The sequence below is a fragment of the Dasypus novemcinctus genome, chromosome 2 (genome assembly GCF_030445035.2).
Source record: "Dasypus novemcinctus isolate mDasNov1 chromosome 2, mDasNov1.1.hap2, whole genome shotgun sequence".
Taxonomy (NCBI): domain Eukaryota; kingdom Metazoa; phylum Chordata; class Mammalia; order Cingulata; family Dasypodidae; genus Dasypus; species Dasypus novemcinctus.
This window is the reverse complement of record NC_080674.1, coordinates 46,873,377-46,893,600: the sequence shown is the minus strand read 5'-3', so window position 1 is coordinate 46,893,600 and position 20,224 is coordinate 46,873,377. Positions and strand designations below refer to the sequence as shown.

The window sequence follows — 20,224 nt, the reverse complement described above, 5'->3', positions numbered from 1 at the left end:
ACATACTTTTCTGCTGAGGTATATTTCTCTAGGTTTTCCTGTTTTTGACCAGAGCAGAGATTCAAAGTAGGCTCTCCTGGCTGAATTCACTGAAGAAAAGCCAACATCCACCCCACCACTACCTCCACTACCACCCGCTGTTCCCTCCCTCCCCCTCTGTTTCCCTTATAACAGCTGGCAGGGAGGAAGAAATGAGTCAGGGGTTTTATCCATGCTGAATATTTCCAGGGTGGGGGAGAGGAACCCTTCCAGGCAGCAGGGATGTTTAGTAATTCAGTTTGTTGTTTCAGCTTCTTCATCTTTCTGTCCCTCAGTCTCCTGGGGATTGTGAAGCACTGTACTTGTTGGCTGACCCCCAGAGCAGGTCCCTCATGCAGCCTTTTGCTCTTTCTCTTTTGTTTTTATGAGAGCTGAGCCGTATCTGGCTAATCCGACTCCATGTTCTCACAATTCTACCAGGAGCATCTTTTTTTTTTTTTAAAGATTTATTTATTTATTTCTCTCCCCTTCCCCCCCACCCCGGTTGTCTATTTTCTGTGTCTATTTGCTGCATCTTCTTCTTTGTCCGCTTCTGTTGTTGTCAGTGGCACAGGAATCTGTGTTTCTTTCTGTTGCATCATCTTGTTGTGTCAGCTCTCTGTGTGTGCAGCGCCATTCCTGGGCAGGCTGCACTTTCTTTCGCGCTAGGCGACTCTCCTTATGGGGTGCACTCCTTGTGCGTGGGGCTCCCCTATGCGGGGGACATCCCTGTGTGGCAGGGCACTCCTTGCGTGCATCAGCACTGCGCATGGGCCAGCTCCACATGGGTCAAGGAGGCCCGGGGTTTGAAACCGGGGTTTCTACCTCCCATGTGGTAGATGGACGCCCTAACCACTGGGCCAAGTCCACTTCCCCATGAGCATCTTAATCCCTGTCCTCAACTCAGCTGTGAATGTTCCAAATTACTTTCAATAGAGTTTCTAATTTTGGCCTTGTGAATTGTCAGTTCTGTCACTGCCTCTATCTGCTGCATTTGTTCTCATTTTGTTTTTCTTTTTCTTTTTCTTTTATTTTTTTAAAAAGATTTATTTATTTATTTAATTTCCCCCCCTCCCCTGATTGTCTGTTCTTGGTGTCTATTTGCTGCGTCTTGTTTCTTTGTCCGCTTTTGTTGTCGTCAGCGGCACGGGAAGTGTGGGCGGCGCCATTCCTGGGCAGGCTGCACTTTCTTTTCACGCTGGGCGGCTCTCCTCACGGGCGCACTCCTTGCGCGTGGGGCTCCCGCACGCGGGGGACACCCTTGCGTGGCAAGGCACTCCTTGCGCGCATCAGCACTGCGCATGGCCAGCTCCACACGGGTCAAGGAGGCCTGGGGTTTGAACCGCGGACCTCCCATATGGTAGACGGACGCCCTAACCACTGGGCCAAAGCCCGTTTCCTCATTTTGTTTTTCTTAAGCTGCTTTTTTTCTCTCAGCTCAGGGAAAAGAATCTGACTTTGAAGGGAGGCATCACATTCAGGAAGTTTCTTTCTGGTTATCAGGTCATTATCTCAGGCTTATGGAGTTGACTGCATCCTGATGGTCTTTTGACCGTCTTTGCTCTACCCCTAGAATGTAAGTCTGTGAATGTGCATCCAGTTCTCTGTCTACTGGGGTGTGGCTCCCATCAGAGCATCTGATGTATGGTAGGATATCCACATGCGTGTCCTATGATGAGGGTAATGATAGCTTATTGCATGGAAATAGGTATCTCATGAAGGAAAATAATGTATGTACCCTTCGATGACTTTGTCAACTGATAGTTTGATGCAGATGAAAAAGTATGTATTACAAAGAAATTTCACTGTAGATAATATATGGAAATGACCACCTACTTCCAGAAAAAATGTAATAAAAAGACATTTTACATTTGCTTTCATTAAGATTTTTTATCTATCCATGACATTTTCAATAACAAAACATTAATATTAAAGTATTTTCTGCAAGTAGAGCTTCAACATTAATATTTGTGAAATACCTACCAAAGCCACATTTTAAAAAATTGGCTACACTGGCTTCCATTTCCCAGATGATAAAATAAGGCCTAGGAAGGATAATATCTTTATGAGGGCTTCTTATTTGGAGAGTGACAACCCTTAAATACAAACAGTATGCACTGGAGCCTGACACCTGAGGATAAAGTTGTTATACTTGTACAACTTTTTAAAAGTTTTATTTTGAAATAACTTCAATCTTACAGACAAAAAAAATAATACAAAACCCATCGAGAAAATGCCAACATACACCTACTCACCCCCAGATACCCAGATCCACCATTTAAAAAAAATATTTGGTGTAGGTTGTATACATCATTCTCCTTGAACATTTCATATTTCCTTGTACATTTCCTAAGAACAAGAATCTTTGCTTAAGTAGCCACCTTAAATGTATCTATCACATTCAAGAAATTGAACATTTATATTAAGCTTACAGTCCATATTATATTTCTTCTTATATCCCCAAAATGTCCTTCTGAGCCTTTTACCCTCCCTTGCTAGATCCCACTTAGGACCATGAATGGCATTTAGTTGTCATTGTCTCTTTAGTTGCTCTGTCTTTTTATTTTCTAATTTTGGTAACATAAATACTACATAAGCTTTCCTATTTCAAGTACTCACAAACATACCATTCAATGGGATCAACCACATTCACAATATTGCAATACCATCACCAACTGCCATTACTAGAATTTTCCTATCTCCCCAAGCAGAAACCCTACACCAGTTATGCATTAGCTCCCCATAATCCCTGATCCCTGACCCAGGAAATATATATTCTAATTTCTTTCTCTGTGAGCCTTCGTATTTTTTCTTTGTAGTTACAATGGGGCTTAAAATTTACATTCTCAATCTACAATAATCTCAATTCATTTACTATCACTCTAACCTCAATAGCATACACAAACTATGTCTTTATCCCCCTACAAACTCCCACTTTTGTAGTTCTTGTCACAAATGACATGTTTATACATTGAGTAAAAACTACTGATTTATCATTACATTGTATACATTTTTATTTACTTTTCAGAATCTGTATTTCTTCATGGAGCTTCAATCTATTGTCTATTCCCCTTTCCTTTCAACCTGCAGTTCCTTTTTCAGCAGCTTTTGTAGGTCTAGTTTCTTGGTGATGAACTCCCTCAGTTTTTGTTTATCTGGGAACATCTCAATCTCTCCCTCATTTTTGAAAGACAAAAATGGATATAAAATTCTTGAATGGCAATTTTTTCTCTTCAGCATTTTAAATATATCATCCTACTACGGTCTTGCCTCCATGTTTTCAATGAGAAATTGGCACTTAATTTTTTTGATGTTCCCTTGTATGTTACATGTTGATTTTCTCTTGCAGCTTTCAGAATTATCTTTGGCATTCAATAGTTTGATTTGAATATTCTGTGGTATAGGTCTATTTGGGTTTATTCTGTTTGAAGTTCATTGTGCATCTTGTATGTGCATATTCATGGCCTTTGTTAATTTTGGGAAGTTTTCAGCCATTATTTCTTGAATATTATCTCTGCTTCATGTATTTTGGGATTCTGTTGTGAATCGCACATGTTTATAATTGCTATATCTTCTTGCTGTGTTGAAATTGTATGATATATTATATGCTTCTTTGCCTCTTATAATCTTTTTTGACTTAAACTCTGTTTTGTCTGGCAATAATATAGTTACTCCAGCTCACTTTTGATTACTCTTTTCATGGAATATCTTTTTCCACTGTGTTACATTCAACCTCTTTGTGTAATTGTCTCTTATCCTTCTGGAACTCCAAAGACGCATATGTTGGTATGATTGATGGTGTCTCACAGGTCCTTCAGGTTCTGTTCATTTTCTTTCTTTTTTCTGTGTTTTTACACAGAATGATTTCAATTCTCTTGTCTTCAGGTTGACTGATCCTTTCTTGTGCTTGTTCAAACCTGTTATTTAAAATGTGTGATGAGTTTTAATGAGTTTTTTATTTCAATTACTAGTCTTTGAAGCTCCAAAATTTCTGTTGCGTTCTTTTTTATGTAATTTCTCTCTCTTCATTTTGTACAGAGAATGTTTTCCTAATTTCTTTATATTCTTTGTATATGGATTCCTTTAGTTTATTGAACATATTTAAGCTGGTTGACTCAAAACCTTTGACTAATTGTTGTCATGTATGAACATCCTCAGGGATGGTTTCTGGAAAATTCTTTTTTTGTGTGAATACCCCCACTTCCTGTTTCTTTTTGTGATTTGCAATTTTTTGTTGAGAACTGGACATACTCAGTATTATGTTGTCGTTACTTTTGAAATTTAGTTCTCTCACTCCTCTGTGATTGCAAAGATTTTTGTTGTTGTTGATAGCTAGAGCCATTAATTTGTTTCATTTACCCACACCTTTTCCTCCCACACAGGAAACGGAAAGCAGCAAGGAAAAATAGATGCTGCCTTTTAAAAACTGATTTGCCACTTTTCCTTGAGGGGGGGTGGAATAATGGCTGACCTCACTGTCATCCCTCCCATTAATCTGAAGTTGCTCATCAAAAGCAACAGAAGATTCAAATAATTCCTGCCAGACCAATAGTTGTTTTCATTGAGGGCTGATTCGTGAAGCTTCCTACTTTACCAGCTTTCCACAATATTTCCCTGCAGATTTTTTTTTTAAAATGGAAGGACTGTCGAGTCTATTGGTTGATATATATGTGCTATATAAAATATAACTGAATATGTATGTATGTAGTATATCATATTCATATATGTATATGAATTTTGGATATTTATGAGAACATGGCATTATCCAAGGATTTTGGCTAATACATAATCCGGTTTTAAGAAACTTAATAAGAGAAAGATAGGAAATTGCAATACACAAAAATACTTGCCAAGTTTTTGTGAAAATTAGTCTCCCAAATATATATGTATCGGGGGATAAAAAGTCACAGAGAACTGCACACCTGGCAGAAATGGTTCAGAGCAAGGATATCAGCAGCAGAAAAACAAGTCTCCAATCCCTTCTGAGCTATTTGTTTTATATGTACCATCTTTGGGAGATACATTAGGCAATTCTCAGGGCTACAGTTCTCCAAGGCAAATGAAATAAGCTAACATAAGTGAAGAAATTAGAAGAGGTGTGAAATAAACAGCATTCAATGGAGGTAATATTAGCTTTCTTATTCATAATATTATTTCTCAAAACTTTGTTGGTATTTTATTGGTTATTTTAAAAATTATGATTTCATTTTCTTATTAATTTTATTCAGTTATTTCATTAGCTTCTTTTTTAGAGAGGTTTTGGTTCACAGAACGATCACAGTAGTGGTAGGGGAGGATCTCCGATGTGGGACTTCAGTGATGTAGGGACACGTGGGAAGGGGTTCACCTGGGACATGCCTCTAAGACAAATGAATATGTTCAAATGTTCATGGGACAGTGTCTCAGTGTGTGGAGATCCACACAATAACAGAAAGAATATTGAATTCCCATCCTGGGGAGTTCTACTACATTCTCTAATAGGACAGCAAGAATCCCCCAAGTAGAAGGGCAATGTCTTGTGAAGGAAGACAGACCTTTATGCCAGGCTCTTGACATTGATAATTGTACTTATGAACCTTTTCTTGAGAAATTGAAACTTAGCCTAGTATTAGGGTGCTTAAGCGTTACTGACTAAAAGCCTCCTTGTTGGTCAAATGTGGCCTCTTTCCGAGTCAAGCTCAGCATATAAATGTACTACTTTCCCCTGGTGTGGGACATGACTCCTGGGGATGGGCTTCCCTGGCATAGAGGGATTATTACCAAGCACCAACTAGCAATGCATTTGGAAAAAGACCTGGACCAGAAAGGGGGAAGTGATAAATACAAATGAGTTTTTATGGCTAAGAGATTTCAAAGTGAGTCAGGAGATCATTCCAGAGGTTATACTTATGTAAGTCTTGGCAGGATCTCATTTACTGCCAACATAAACAGTGCCTCAAATAGCAGGGCTCCTGAAGGCTCTAGAGGTATCCAGAAACTATAAGCAGGGCAGATAGCTCAGGAATTTTTCACCCTGTCAGTGGGCCTTACTTTGGAATTTATGTACGCCTGTGTAACAGAGTTAGATTCATTTATAGGTTCTCTACACATGGCCCTTCTGCTCCTTTTATTTGAACCCATAATTGACACTATACTTGATATATATATTTATCAAAGAGTCTTAACTCTTTGGTCAATCCATATGCCAGTTGAACCCTGAATTTCAGCAGAGTTGCAACACTTACTCTCCAGTTCATTGGACTCACCCAGGACAACTAACAAGGAGTTGATGATAGATGATGCCCATCCCAAGGAACAGAGAGTGTCTACAACTGCAAACAGGATAGTTCCATCCATCTGCCCCATGGGATCTAAGCCCCCTCTCAATTAGAAGCAGAGTGAGCATCACTATCCCCAAATCCTCAAGATGGAGAATGAACAATGGACTAAAGTAGGTTTATTACTTATTTATTTCTCCCCACCCCCTCATTGTTTGCACTTGCTGTGTCTGTTCATCTTCCTTGTTTCGTTAGGTGGCACTGGGAACTGAACCCAGGTCCTCCAATGTGGGAGGGAGGAACCTAATCGCTTGAGCCACGTCTGTTTCCTGCTTTGTTGTGTCTCTCATTGTGCTTTTTTTTTCTTCTTCTTGAGTCTCTTGTGTCATCTTGCATCAGCTTGCTATGCCTGCCCATCATACCAGCTTGCTGTCTTCTTTAGGATGCACCAGGAACCGAACCAGGGAACTCCCATATGGTAGGCAGGAGCTCAATCACTTGAACCACACCCATTTTTTTTTAAACCATGTGGTATGGTTCCAGGGTCACAGTTTTTTTTTAAAGATTTATTTATTTTTATTTATTTCTCTCCCCTTTCCCCCACCCCCACCCCAGTTGTCTGTTCTCTGTGTCTATTTGCTGCATCTTCTTTGTCCGCTTCTGTTGTTGTCAGCAGCACGGGAATCTGTGTTTCTTTTTGTTGTGTCATCTTGTTGTGTCAGCTCTCTGTGTGGGCAGCACCATTCCTGGACAGGCTGCACTTATCTTTCGTGCTGGGTGGCTCTCCTTTCGGGGTGCACTCCTTGGGCGTGGGGCTTCCCTACGCGGGGGACACCCCTGCGTGGCACAGCACTCCTTGCGCGCATCAGCACTGCGCATGGGCCAGTTCCACACAGGTCAAGGAGGCCGGGGATTTGAACCACAGACCTCCCATGTGGTAGACGGACGGCCTAACCACTGGGCCAAGTCCTCCGCCCCTGGAAGAACTCTTATCATTGATGTAAAGACAGTAGCCATCAGATGTTCTGAGGGATGGGAGAGGGAAGAATAGGTGTAATATGGGGGCATTTTCAGGACATTGGATTTCTCCTCAATGACATTGCAGTGATAGATACAGGCCTTTGTGTATTTTGCCATAATTTACAAAATTGTGCAGGGCAAAGTGTAAACTATAATGTAAACTGTAGTCCATAGTTAGTAGTAATGCTTCAGTATGAGTTCATCAATTGTAACAAATATACCACACTAATGAAGGATGTTGTCAATGTGGGAAAGTGTGGGATATAGGTAGTGGGCCATATGGGAATCCCTTATTTTTTTTATGTAGCATTTATGTAATCTAAAGCTTCTTTAAAAATAAAAAAATTAATATTAAAAAAAAACTTAGGTGGCACTAAATTTGCTGGATTCATAAGCAAATCTACCTAGAAATGAGATTGAGAAACAGTTGATATATATGATTGTATAAGACATTTAATGCTTTATTGCATACCCACAAACATTCTTTTTTTTTTTTATTGACTTTGTAATAATATTACATTAAAAATATATATGTGAGGTCCCATTCAACCCCACCCCCCCACCCCCCCTCTCCCCCCCCAACAACACTCGTTCCCATCATCATGACACATCCATTGGATTTGGTAAGTACATCTTTGGGCACCTCTGCACCTCATAGTCAATGGTCCACATCATGGCCCATACTCTCCTCCATTCCATCCAGTGGGCCCTGTGAGGATTTACAGTGTCCGGTGATTACCTCTGAAGCACCATCCAGGGCAGCTCCATGTCCCAAAGACGCCTCCACCTCTCATCTCTTCCTGCCTTTCCCCATACCCATCGTCCACCATGTCCACTTTTCCCAATCCAATGCCACCTCTTCTATGTGGACATTGGATTGGTTGTGTCCATTGCACCTCTATGTCAAGAGGAGGCTCAGATTCCACATGGATGCTGGATGCAATCCTCCCATTTTCAGTTGTAATCACTCTAGGCTCCATGGTGTGGTGGTTGTCCTTCTTCAACTCCATCTTAGCTGAGTGTGGTAAGTCCAATAGATCAGATTGTAGGTGCTGGAGTCTGTTGAGGCTCAGGACCTGGCTATCACATTGTCAGTCCAGAGATTCAAATCCCCTAAATATATCTTAAACCCCAACATTAACTGCACCTCCAGCACATTAGCATGAAAGTCTTATGAAGGGAGATCCCATCTGAGTCCAGATTCATCACACATAAACACCATTTCCAAAGAGGGGCCATCTGCCCTGGTAGTTAACCCCATCGGCCATGACCCCACAAACATTCTTAAATCAAGTTAGATGGCATAAACAGGGTAGGGAAATATGTTTAAATTGTTATAAGAATTGAATTCCTTTACTAGATAGAGCTGATAGAATGTGTTCATGACCCATAAACAGACTATCAGAAACACACCTGTAGTTGAAAGAATTGGGCTTATTACTCATTGCATAAGGCAAAAAGTACAGCACAGTAACTGTGGTACCTCCGAGTAAGAGGGTGTTATAAAAGACATATTATAGGGTTAGGCCTAATGTTAGGTGATTATGGAGGAAAGTTTAAGGAAGTCGGGCTTTGCTCTGGATTGAATGCTGTCAGGAAATGGTTGCATTTCTATGATTGGATACCTTAATATTTCTTATCTAGAAGGAAGAAAGACTATAACAAATCAAAAGGTATAATAGTTAAAGAAGCAGCTGTCATTTATATTGGTCAGGAAAGGGGGATGTTTGGTCATTTTTTATGGCTTGGGCAATGTTTATGAGTCTGCATTCAGACATGAGGGCAGAGTTGCCTTTTTTTTTTATGATCCATCATGGCATGAGAGGCCTTGTCTGATATTAATTTTTTATGATATTGTTTATGTTCAACATGGAAATACCAAGGCTTAGCTTGAGCCAGGTCAGCTCCTACCACACAAGGTCTAGTTTATATTCTCTGGCCAGCATCAGGATGCCAGGGCTGCTTTCCTTTCTCAAACCACAAGACAATGATGAAACACTTCAGTATAAAATGAAAAGCAAAGTAAGATAATGAAATACATTTTTTTACCCAACAAATGAGAAATGATTCGATGTTCTTGTTGTACCAATGTCAACAGAAGATGGGGAAATTGAAACTTCCATCACAGTTTACATAAGTAATATAATTTAAAATATTAATGGGCATACTCTTTAGACACAGTCCTTGTACATCTAGAAATTTACCCTAGAGTTAGAATTCCATTAGATTCCATTAGATCATTCAAAGAATTAACAGAGAAAATTTGTTAACCAAATCTGTGAACTTTAATAAATGATTAGAAAAATAGATTATAGTACTTGTGCACAATAAAGTACTCTGCAGCTATTTAAAGTCAAATGGATAGGTTATTTGAAAAGATAAGCATAGCATAGTAAATGAAATGGACAGTTTGAAAAGGACAAGTGTTTCTGGCACTATGACATTTCTCTCTGAATGCAATTCCTTCTGTGTATTTCTGTGTGTGCATATTTGCACATAAATTTGGATACACGTGATTTTGTGGGATCTTCAAGAACAAATATAGAAATATATTACCTTTACACATTTCAGTAATGAATATGTCCACCTGAGTGTATGCTAGGGACGCTCCTAAGACTGAGAAGCCCTTTGCAATCCAGATCATTCAAATACACTTACAGATGCCAGCCCAGTCCACTAGAACTTCATTTTATTTTGGTTTAGATTTCACTTTTGAATGAATTTTCCCATCAAAATTTATGTTCCAAACAGAACATTTTAGATTTTGAAATAGTTAACAAATATCTATAGGTCTGTACTCCTAATACTACTAGTGATTATCAGCAAGTCCTTTGGTAAGGACTGTTACTCTCAGTGAATTGAAGGGACATTTCCTTAAAAAAAAATATTGGGGATGAAATTAGTAAATGATTAGACTCAGGAAAGCCCTTTACTTACAAGGCTTACCAAAATCCTTTATTTATGCACTTCCCGAGAAACAAAGACCAAAGAAGAAAACTGAAGTATATAAAGGAAGGCATATCAGCATCTCCAAACCATAGCTGTGTCATCCATTCTTTGCGTGGACCCATGGCACATTTACTGGGAAAAAAATACCAGTGAAAACAGTGTTTTTATTCAGAGAAAAGAAAACTATCACCTTATAGTCAAGCAGACTAACATAATACTTCTGCATTTTTGCTGTAGACAGGCTAGGGTTTTAATATTGGTTGAGTCACTGAATGTGAATTGGCAAAGGTAGCACAGAGAATCCTGCTCTTGGCAGGAGGGTGGAGTGCAGGGTGCTGTAGATAAGATAGGTGAGGTGAGGTGAATAGGAAATCGGTCACCAGAGGAGGGAAAAGTTTAAACATTCAGGCACTACAAACGTAAACCCCTGAGGATTTCTTGCCCTAGAAAAAAATGGCATGGCAGGATTCCCGGAAGAATTGTCTTTTCAACCTAATGGTTGACATCCTGCTGGGATTGTTTTTAAATCCTTGCTCCCTAGAAACCCTAGAATGCAGTGGCAAATTTTATTCGACTCCTTTCACTGCAGAGGTGACACACCTTACCAAGGCATCAAGTTGGAACTTGGATGGCAACCAAGCAAGTCCATCCAAGGGCATGAAGACCACACACACTTTAAAAGGCCTATGGGGTTTTTTTTGTTCCCATTTTCTGACTACTACCGACTCCCCACTGCTTTGCATTCCTCTTCCTGCAAGGGAGCTGTTTTCTAGCCCCACTGGCAATGAGGACTGGGAAGAGTGGGAGGTCAAAGCTTTGGGGTATAGGAGACAATGTTGAAGGTGTCTGTAGGGGACTAGGAGAAGAAATGAGGCAGAGGCAGAAGAGCAAGGCTAAAAAGCCAGGAGAGCCCCTGAGATGGAGTAGGAGGGAACAATGGCCAGGCCAAGTTAGCAGTGGCCCTCCTCAGATAAATGTAGTTCTCTACCCTCCCTCCCAGGCCGCTCTGAGTCCACTAAATGTCCTGGAGACACGTCATGTGCCCACTCATTTGATAATGGGCTCCACTAAACCATTAACTCCCCCCTGTTCCACAGTAGATCCAGCTGCCAGTGCAAACCAAAGTGAGTCAACAGAGTATCCAGCTCCAGGACCATCCCCACGAAACCTCACCTCACACCCCTCACCCTAATCCTAACCCTAACCCTATCCCTATCCCTGCCCTACTATCTATTCCCAACAGACATACTAGGAAAACAAATGGAAGAAATAAAGACTTTGACATTGGGGGAAGTTTTCATTGAGAAGGTGATGGAAAATGTTCCAATGACCTGTAAGTTAAACTTCTTGGATCATTAAAGGGCCAATAGAAAGCTGTTTTTGTAACTTCAAGTCTTCCAACGGACTCATTCCATGAAGGATCTCAGTTGAAAACTCAAGATTCTTTGGAGTAAAGTGCTGGAGGCCACCCTGGGGTGAGCTGACCTTGGTGCTTCAAAACAGATGGCAGGAGATTTACAAAGACAGGGTGTAGCTCCACGTGGCAAAGCAAGATGAAGGCAAGGGTAGGAAGGGTACACCTTGGCAGAGATCTAGGGCTCTGGATGTCAGTTTAAGGAACACAGGTGTTGAGCCAGGGAGACTAGAGTTGCTGACTTGTGTAGAGCTCCTGGATGGTATCAGCTACTCCTTGGAATGCCACTCCCTCCTTTTGGATAGCAGGCTTCAGTTATAGAAAGACACTTGTCTGACCACTTCAACATGCTCAGGGCTCTGATATCTTTACTCAGAACTTCGCAGCCAGTTTCACATAAGGACTGGAATAACATTTTCAAACTATGTCCTTGTCGTCCCAAGAGAGCTGGTGAAGCTGTATGGTAAGGGAGTAGACCAGGGCCAGAATCTTCTGTGCTCAGGGTTGTGGGCAATGTGGGTACCATTGCATCAACTGGAATTTCAAGCCTGCTGTACAGGAGGAGAAGACAACCACCCCATTGCCATCTTCTCAGACAGGGAAGCACAGAGTATTTGGGATTCTGAAGTCAACAGCCAGCACCTTTTGATGCTTTCAGCAGGAAACTGGGGAAACTGTTGCATCCTGGGAGTCATCTGCATCGCAAGACCAACAGGGACACTAACCTGAACGTTTAATCATACTGAACATTGACCAGGCATTGGATTGGTAGTTGCAATTGTTAAGTCCCTGTGGGCCTGGGAAAAGAAGGCAATTGGAAGGTACCCAAGTTCACTGGACTGAGAGAAAAAGGGCCAAGCTAGGCAATGTGGGAGATAGCTTTTATGAGGCCTACCTATTTATGACATGGCCCTTGTGGAATATCTCATGATGAGTGCCATTTTGAGTTTGGAAATGGCCACTTGAACTTGCTGGCATACCTGCTCACTGCCTCTGCTCACCCCCTTGGTTTGAGGAAGGAAGATGCCATGTTACCTGGGTCCCCAGAATTGCAGATAAGGGAAGTTTCCAGTCAATGAGGGCATGTAATTTATACCTAATCCCAGACAAGAAAATGAGGATGGCACAGTTATTAGCAGAAACATAAAAGTACACACAGGGCAAGAAGTTATTGAATAAAGAGAAGAAGGTGATATACCTCCACAATATGGAAGACACTGGCATTAGATCAATGGGGGTACATATCTCCCAGGCCATTCAAAAGACAATTGACTTGGATTATACCAAGAATATTTTCTATTGTAATTGACGGTACACTTTCTTGTGGATCGAGTACTTGTCTTTGTTAGGGCCATTGAAAAGGCTATGAAAGGATCCAAATGAGCATACAATGCACACATCCCCCCAGTGAAAAGTTTCCATTTTGGCAATGTATCACACGCACACACACACTCACTCACAGAAACACAGATGAACACAGGTGCATGTGTACAAATACAATTTCTCCCAAGAGGAGGTCAGTTAGAGCCAACTGTTAGAAACTGGGAAATATCTAAATGAGCAAATTGGAAAGATAGAACCCTCAGCACCCAATGGAGGTTATGTAGTCAGTAACATAGAGATATTCTCCTCTCTGGTTTCCTGATATCAAATTGAAAAGATCTGGGGAACTAAGGGTAGGGGTAATGTGATTCAACTTCTGATTTGCATAGATATAAAGGACTGGAGCCAGTACTGGTCCAGTATAGCTTGTAGTATACTAAGGACCACATGTATGTTGGCATTCAAACTGTGGGGCCTGATAAGGTGATGCCGGGTGCACATCACAATTGAGTGAAACCTTCTCTGACTGCTCTAGGTCAGTATCCGGAGACCAACCATCCCCACCCCTGTCCCAGGTATAATGATGCTAATTGGCATGAATCAGGAGCTTAGGAGAGGTTTGAGTTTGCTTCCACATAGGTTTGGGGCCATATTTACAGTCAGAAGAGGAGGCTGGCAGGTGGAACATTTTGGAGTCAGGCACAGCTGGTAAGGAAGAGCCCAACGTAATCTCCATTGTTTCAGGGATTTGGGGCAAGGGAGTTCAGAGTGAACTGTCTCTCAGTGAGTGGACTGCAGAGATATTCTTTTCAAATTCACCAAAAGAACACTCATTGCCCTTCAAGACAATAACCCAAAATGTTGGGAATGGTAGAAGGATATAACAACACTCAAAGACATTGAATGATGGTTTTTTATACACCTCTTGAGAAATAAAGACCAATGAAGAAAATGGCAGAATTGAAAGCAAGGCTTTTCAGTACTTCTGACAAGAATTGTCGTGAGTGCCTCAAGTGGTTCCCTGAATGTGTCACAAGGTGGCCCCTGGTTGGGAAGGAATCTGTGTGAGAACTCCTTCTGATTCTGAAGAAGCACAAATGTCACCCTGGGGCCCAGGGGAATCAAAATCCTATTTCTTCCCCCAGCCGTGGATAACACATGGATTTCAGAGGGAATGAGCCTTAGCCAAAGTGTCTGAGAGAACAATGGCCTGTGAAATGTGGGGCTGATGAGGTGACATCCTCTTAGAGACCAGGGAGGTGAAGGTAAAGAGAAAAGGAGAAAGACCCGACGAGTCAGAGCTCATTCAATTCCATTTACCTTGAAAAGTCATGTACCATCCAAAGTCACCAGGACGAGCTAAGATGGGAACTAAGCTGAATCTCTGATTAATCAGACAACAGACAGTCTAGAAATGAAAAGGCTGGTGGATTTTCTTTCTTTTACATATTTTTGACCCTTCCAAAGCAACAAAGCATTACCTTCCCAGACAGTACTCTGGCCAGAGGCCAGCTAGGCTTCCACCTTCTCTTCCCCTTTCTACTCCCACCAGAGATAAGGAAGAGTTTAGCAAAGAATGAGAAGTAGAAGACAATTCTTGGGACTTCCTGTGCACCTGAGAAGTTAAAGCCATTGGGGCACCAAAGACTTAATGGAGAAGGTGTGCCTAGAGCAGAAAAAAAAAAATGCAGTACACAGGGTCGCAGGGGTGGAGAAGACTGGCAGGAGGCTGAGATGCACAGGGAGGGAAGAAGGGTGAGGCCATGCAGCAAGAACTCTTCAGCAACTGAGGGTAGTTGACTGACCTCGGGAAAGGGGCAGCTGCTGAGGTTCAGCAGAGCTTCCTTGGGAGAGATTTTGACCCAGGCTGGGCACACCTCTACAACTCAAAACTCCCTATTTTGGGGCAAGAAAGCAATCACATGCACGTGGCAATAAAGGAATTCAAACCTCAACCAGGATACCCACAACACCACAACAGACATCTCAAAAATCCTCTCCCCCCAAGAAAGCTAAGGACAGCACACTGGGTGTTGCCCCTCTTCCCTTCCCAACAGTCAGGGGCAATTGTTTTAGTAGAAAATATTCATAAGTCAAATACACCATCTTGTAAGAACTCACGAGCTACACCTCTTTGGGTGCTCACCATTTTTCATCATTTAAATTCACACGAGATGATCAGATTTACCATTTGGGGTGGAGTAGGGGAAAAGTGCAGTGATCACCATCTAGATGTGCTCACTGTCTCCTTCCCGTTTTATATGCAATTCCTAGGTGACTTGAAGTACAGTGGTCAGCCAATGTAATAAACTGGACAGACATGTGTTCCTGCAGGAAAGGCATCTTTGCAAAGGAGCCATCAGGAGAAAACAAGAAATTCAAGAACTCTGCACTGCAACACACCACCTTAACAGCTCACAAGCATGCTGCAACTGCTACACAACTGCGCCTAGTGCAAAAAATACATGAGAGGAGATCAGAATTGTGCTTGGTAAACAATCCTTTGAAAATAAATATCATCTGTCAACGGAATAGTCTTCATCCAAATTTGGGTTCAGATAAACATTTAGATCTGAAGGCAATAGCATAGACTAACGAATTTACACCAACTTTGGCAGGTTTTTAACTTTAAAGAATGAAGGCAATGCTGTGTCAATATCTGGGCAGCTTTTGGCTTTTCAGCGAGCAATGACTGCCCATGTTTCATTAAAGATCTGGTGGCCACAAATTAGGCTAACCATCTGTTTAATGTCAAACAGAAGGCACTCACCACTATTATTAGTAAGCAAAACAGAAAATTTACCTCAACTTCCAAGCCAATAATGAAACCTGAAGTCCTTCACCTCACTAAATTACAAGAAATGCGAAGAACAGCGGCCGTAGCTAGATCGGTTCCGGGAGGGGTGACGGCTCCGGGATGTGGGACGGCTCCGGGAGGGGGACGGCTCCGGGAGGGGGACGGCTCCGGGAAGGGGGACGGCTCCGCCTCCGCCTCCGGCATCTGCTGCGGCGGCGGTGCCTTGGGCTGAGGCGGCGGGTCCCGCATCCTTAGCCGCCGTCCGCGTCCCAGAGGCGTGACGGTCGCGGGCGGCTGCGATGCGAGTCCGGGGGCGACCGTGGCGCGCCGTCTGCGCCCGCAGCTCGCGCGCGTCCAGCAGGGCGCTGCGCCTGGCGCGCTCGGCGTCCTCGGCGTCGCGCCTGAGGTGGAAGCGGAAGAAGGCGAAGCCGCGGGTCTCCTTGGTGCGGCGGTCCCGCGGGATGTACACCTCGCCGACCAGCCCGTACTTCTCCAAGGCGCGCCAGGGGAATATCTGGTGCGGCAGGTCAAGTTGTCCACCCTGAGGCAGGTCATGCCCTGCGCATCGAGCGGCGAGCTAACTCCTGCGCTCTGCGAACTCGGCCCGGGGCCCGGGAGATTCGCGCCTGGGATCTGACGCCTGCGGCCCGCTGCGGGCTGCGGGCTGCGGCAGTGCGGTTGCAGCAGATTCTCTGGGCTCTTGCCGCTTCTTCCTCAGCAGGTGCCTTTCCCAGAAAGTGTAAGGTGTGTAGAAAAGGCCAGGCGAGCTCCACCACGGACACCACTTGAGTAACAACTGCAGCCAGAGCTCTCTCACCAGCAAGCTGGGCAGAGCCTTGCATGGCCAGACGCTTTTTCATAATTTCATCCCAAGGTGGGCGGAGAACACTAACCTGAAAACGTAATCATTTTGCACAACGGCGACGGATTGGATTAGTGGTAGCCAAAGCCAAATCCCTGTGGGCCAGGGGAAGGCAGGAGCCTGGAAGCCACCCACTTTCCCAGGACTGGAAGAAATAGGGCAAAGCTAGGCCGCACCGGAAACGGCTTCCAGCAATGCGCACCTACTGTGGCCGTGGGCCTTGTGGAATGACTTCCCAAGAGTGCTAGCTGGGCATCGTGACCGGCTTCCAGAAAAGAGTGGACAGGACTTAGAAAACGGTCTGTCCTCTCATTTCTGAGATCAGGGTTTGAAAACGACCACTAGGATTTGTGGGCATCACCTCTCCCTGCCTCTGTTGGCTGCCTTGGTCTGATGAAGGAAGATACCATGTTGCTAGCTGCCCTGTGCATTGCCACATCCCCTAGGCAGACAGATAGGGCAGCTTCCAGCCCAAAGAGCTGGGACTTGTACCTCCCAGGCAAGAGAAGGTGAGTTGCACAGTACTAGCAGAGGCATAAAAGGACCCAAAGGGCACGAAGCAGTTTGATGAAGGTTAATGAGAAGGTAATCTAACTTCTAAGTACCAAGGACACTGTCATTAAACCAGCGCGTGAAATATTTCCCCTAGTTATTGAAAAGGCCTATGCTTTGGATTATACCTAGGATCATTCCATGGCCATTAAGTAAACACTTTCCAAAAGTTCAAGGCCTTGGTTTTTATGGAACATTGAAAGGGCCACTGTTAAGATCTGAGTAAGTTTACAGTGCACACATTCCCCACCTGAAAACTTTTCATTCTGACAGGGTATCACACACACACACATACACACAGACACGGACAAATGCGATCACCCAGAGACATGCACAAACGTACATGCTATATATTCAGTTACTCCCTGGAGAAGGATGGCATGATTATGTCCAAACCTTAGGATTGGAAAGTATCTATAGGAACAAATCTTAAGGACAGGATTCCCAACTCCCAAAAGGAAGAGGTGCACTTGTTCAGTAAAGGAAAGTAATTCTATTCTGTGGCTACCCGTTGTTAAGTGAAGAGTCTGGTGAATATTGCATAGTAGCATGTTTCAACATCTGATCTGCATATAAAGGAATATACAGATCCAACAGGTCCAGTTTGGCTTCTGCTATAATGAGGACCATTTGTGAGTTGGCATGCAAAGTGTGGGGCATGAGAAGTTGATTTAAGGTGCTTATCATGAAACTTTCCCTGCGTGATCTAGGTCAATCTGGAGAGACAAAGGGTATGCACTCCTCACCTCAGGGATATCAGTGCTACTTTGGAGGAATAAGGAGCCCAGGTAAAGTTCCAATTCATGTTCACATGCATAAGGGGCTCAATTTACAGCCAGAACTGCAGGCAGACTGGCAGGAAATTTGGGATCCAGGTAAAGCTGGTGAGGATTTGTCCATTGTGATCCTCCTTGTGCTAGGGATTTTGAGAAGGGGTTTCAGATAGACCTGCCCCTTTGGACGTAGATTCCACAGATATTAATTTCATTTCCACCAGTGAATATTCACCAGATTGGAACAGGTTTGGGACAAAAGTTTACCCACTGCTGAATCCAGAGCAAAAGTCCACAATCTAATTGGCTGGTGCGGTTTTTTTAAAAACTATGTGTTGAACAATAGCACAGAACCTTTCCAAATTAGCTACTTGCAGGCAGATTAGCTCATCTATTCCCACTGTAGTTGAGGTTTTCAGAGAATGTGAGACAGAAGGGACTCTTTTTATTATTTCACTTTCACCTGAGAGAGATAGATCATATGGGTCACAGGAAACTGTAAGTGGAAGGTGTCTTTGGGCAGAGATAATGCTCTCCTGGCTTAGAACAGGGTGAGAAAACAGGCAGGAGTCCTTAAATGGATGAGGGGGAAGAAGGGCCAGTCCCACATGGCACTAATGCTTTTGAAGCTGAGAAGAATTCACTGTCCTCTGATGTCTGTCCTCTATCGTCCATCCACAGAGCTTGCTTGAGAAGTTTCTGGGTTTTAATAACTTTCACTTGGCACCCTTCCTCCATAGTTCACTGCTTTCCTTTTTGGTGGAGAATCTTGCCTCCCACACATTGCCAGGTTGGCAAGGGTGGCTTCCCGGTCTCCATCAGATCCTGAAATGCATACCACTGCCACTCTCAGACATCCCTGTCCCCGGCCCCCAGTTCATCTTGCTAGGCCCTCTTCCCTTCCCGATAGCCATCGCAGAAACACACAGGAGATGTAACTCCATGGGCATCCTAGGACTACCTTACTGGGAGGAGGCTAGATAATTTTAAAAACGAGTATGGAGGAAAAACCTCCTATATCAAGTTTGAGCCAATGGAGAGCAATTATTATAACACCATCATTTGTTCCAAAAGGAACCTGGCCTGAAGGGTGTCACCCAGCCTGGCATCCCAGCACACCAGGTATCTACTTTTATTGTAATTCATTATAATTTCATATATATATACATTGAGAGCTAAGTACTGGGGTATCAGACCTTAGGGTTGCAAAACAAGGTAATAAGATAAAAGCAGGTCAATTATGAGTTGTTTTATTACTGTTGGGTTATAATATAAAATTTATGCAGTTTACAAAACATAGCACCACCTTCAAAGAAACAAAATATCTAGGTTACAGTTCAGTGAACTACAACATTTACATATATTTGTTTCTGGCTATTTTAAAAGTATAATATACATTAGGGATATATTGCAGTGTATTAGAGGGATTGTAATTACCAAAAATACAATTTTGTGGGTTAAAGCTTATTTGTTAACTTATGATTGATTACAATTCCCTTCTTTTGTTTGGTCATTCTTCAATTTTGAGGGATTTGAGTCACTAATCACTCTAACTTTTTCATGTTAAAAAGGAACATCGATATTATGGTGTAGAGGGGTGAAATTATTTTGCTTGTAGATGGATATATTCTTGAGTTTCAGGCTGTTCTCAGAGGGACTGGTATCCTTAGGTTTCAGGGCCTACTTGGCAAAGGAACAACCTGGAGGCTTGATGTTTTTGAGAAATAAACTTAATAAGTAAATGAAAATCAGAAATTTAAATAAGGTAAATTTTGAGGAAAGAGATTTTCATAGAGTCTCAGATAGCTCTAAGGGGGTTGACTTTATATAGATATGTGGCTTGCTTATGATGTTTGGATGTCTCCAGGGCCCTTAGGTATATATTTGCCCTAGGCTTTGTATACTTTGGTAGTTTATGTTTCCTGGCTGAGACCCACATAAGAATAAACTCCAAAATGATCTCCTGACTCCATTTGAAATTTCTTGGTCATAGAAACTCTACTGTGTTCCTCCCCCCTTTGATTAAGATATTAAGACCTTTCTCTGAAAGCTTTGCTGATTTTATGATGCCAGAGAGGCTCACTCCTGGGAGTCATGTCGCACAGTGCCAAGGAGCCTCACCCTTGGGAATCATGTCTCATAGTACCAGGGAAGCTAACCCCTGAGAGTCATGTCTCATATAGGGAAGGTAGTAAGTTTATTTGCAGAATTTGGCTTGGAGTGGGGCCACATTTGAGTAACTAGGAGGTTTTCCTTGTA

General features: G+C 42.8%; 1 pseudogene; it reads right to left on the bottom strand.

The window, feature by feature from the left end:
- Window positions 1-15,864: 15,864 nt before the first annotated feature.
- Window positions 15,865-17,822, bottom strand: LOC101447066 (serine/arginine-rich splicing factor 2 pseudogene; annotated as a pseudogene).
- Between the last annotated feature and the right edge of the window lie 2,402 nt (window positions 17,823-20,224).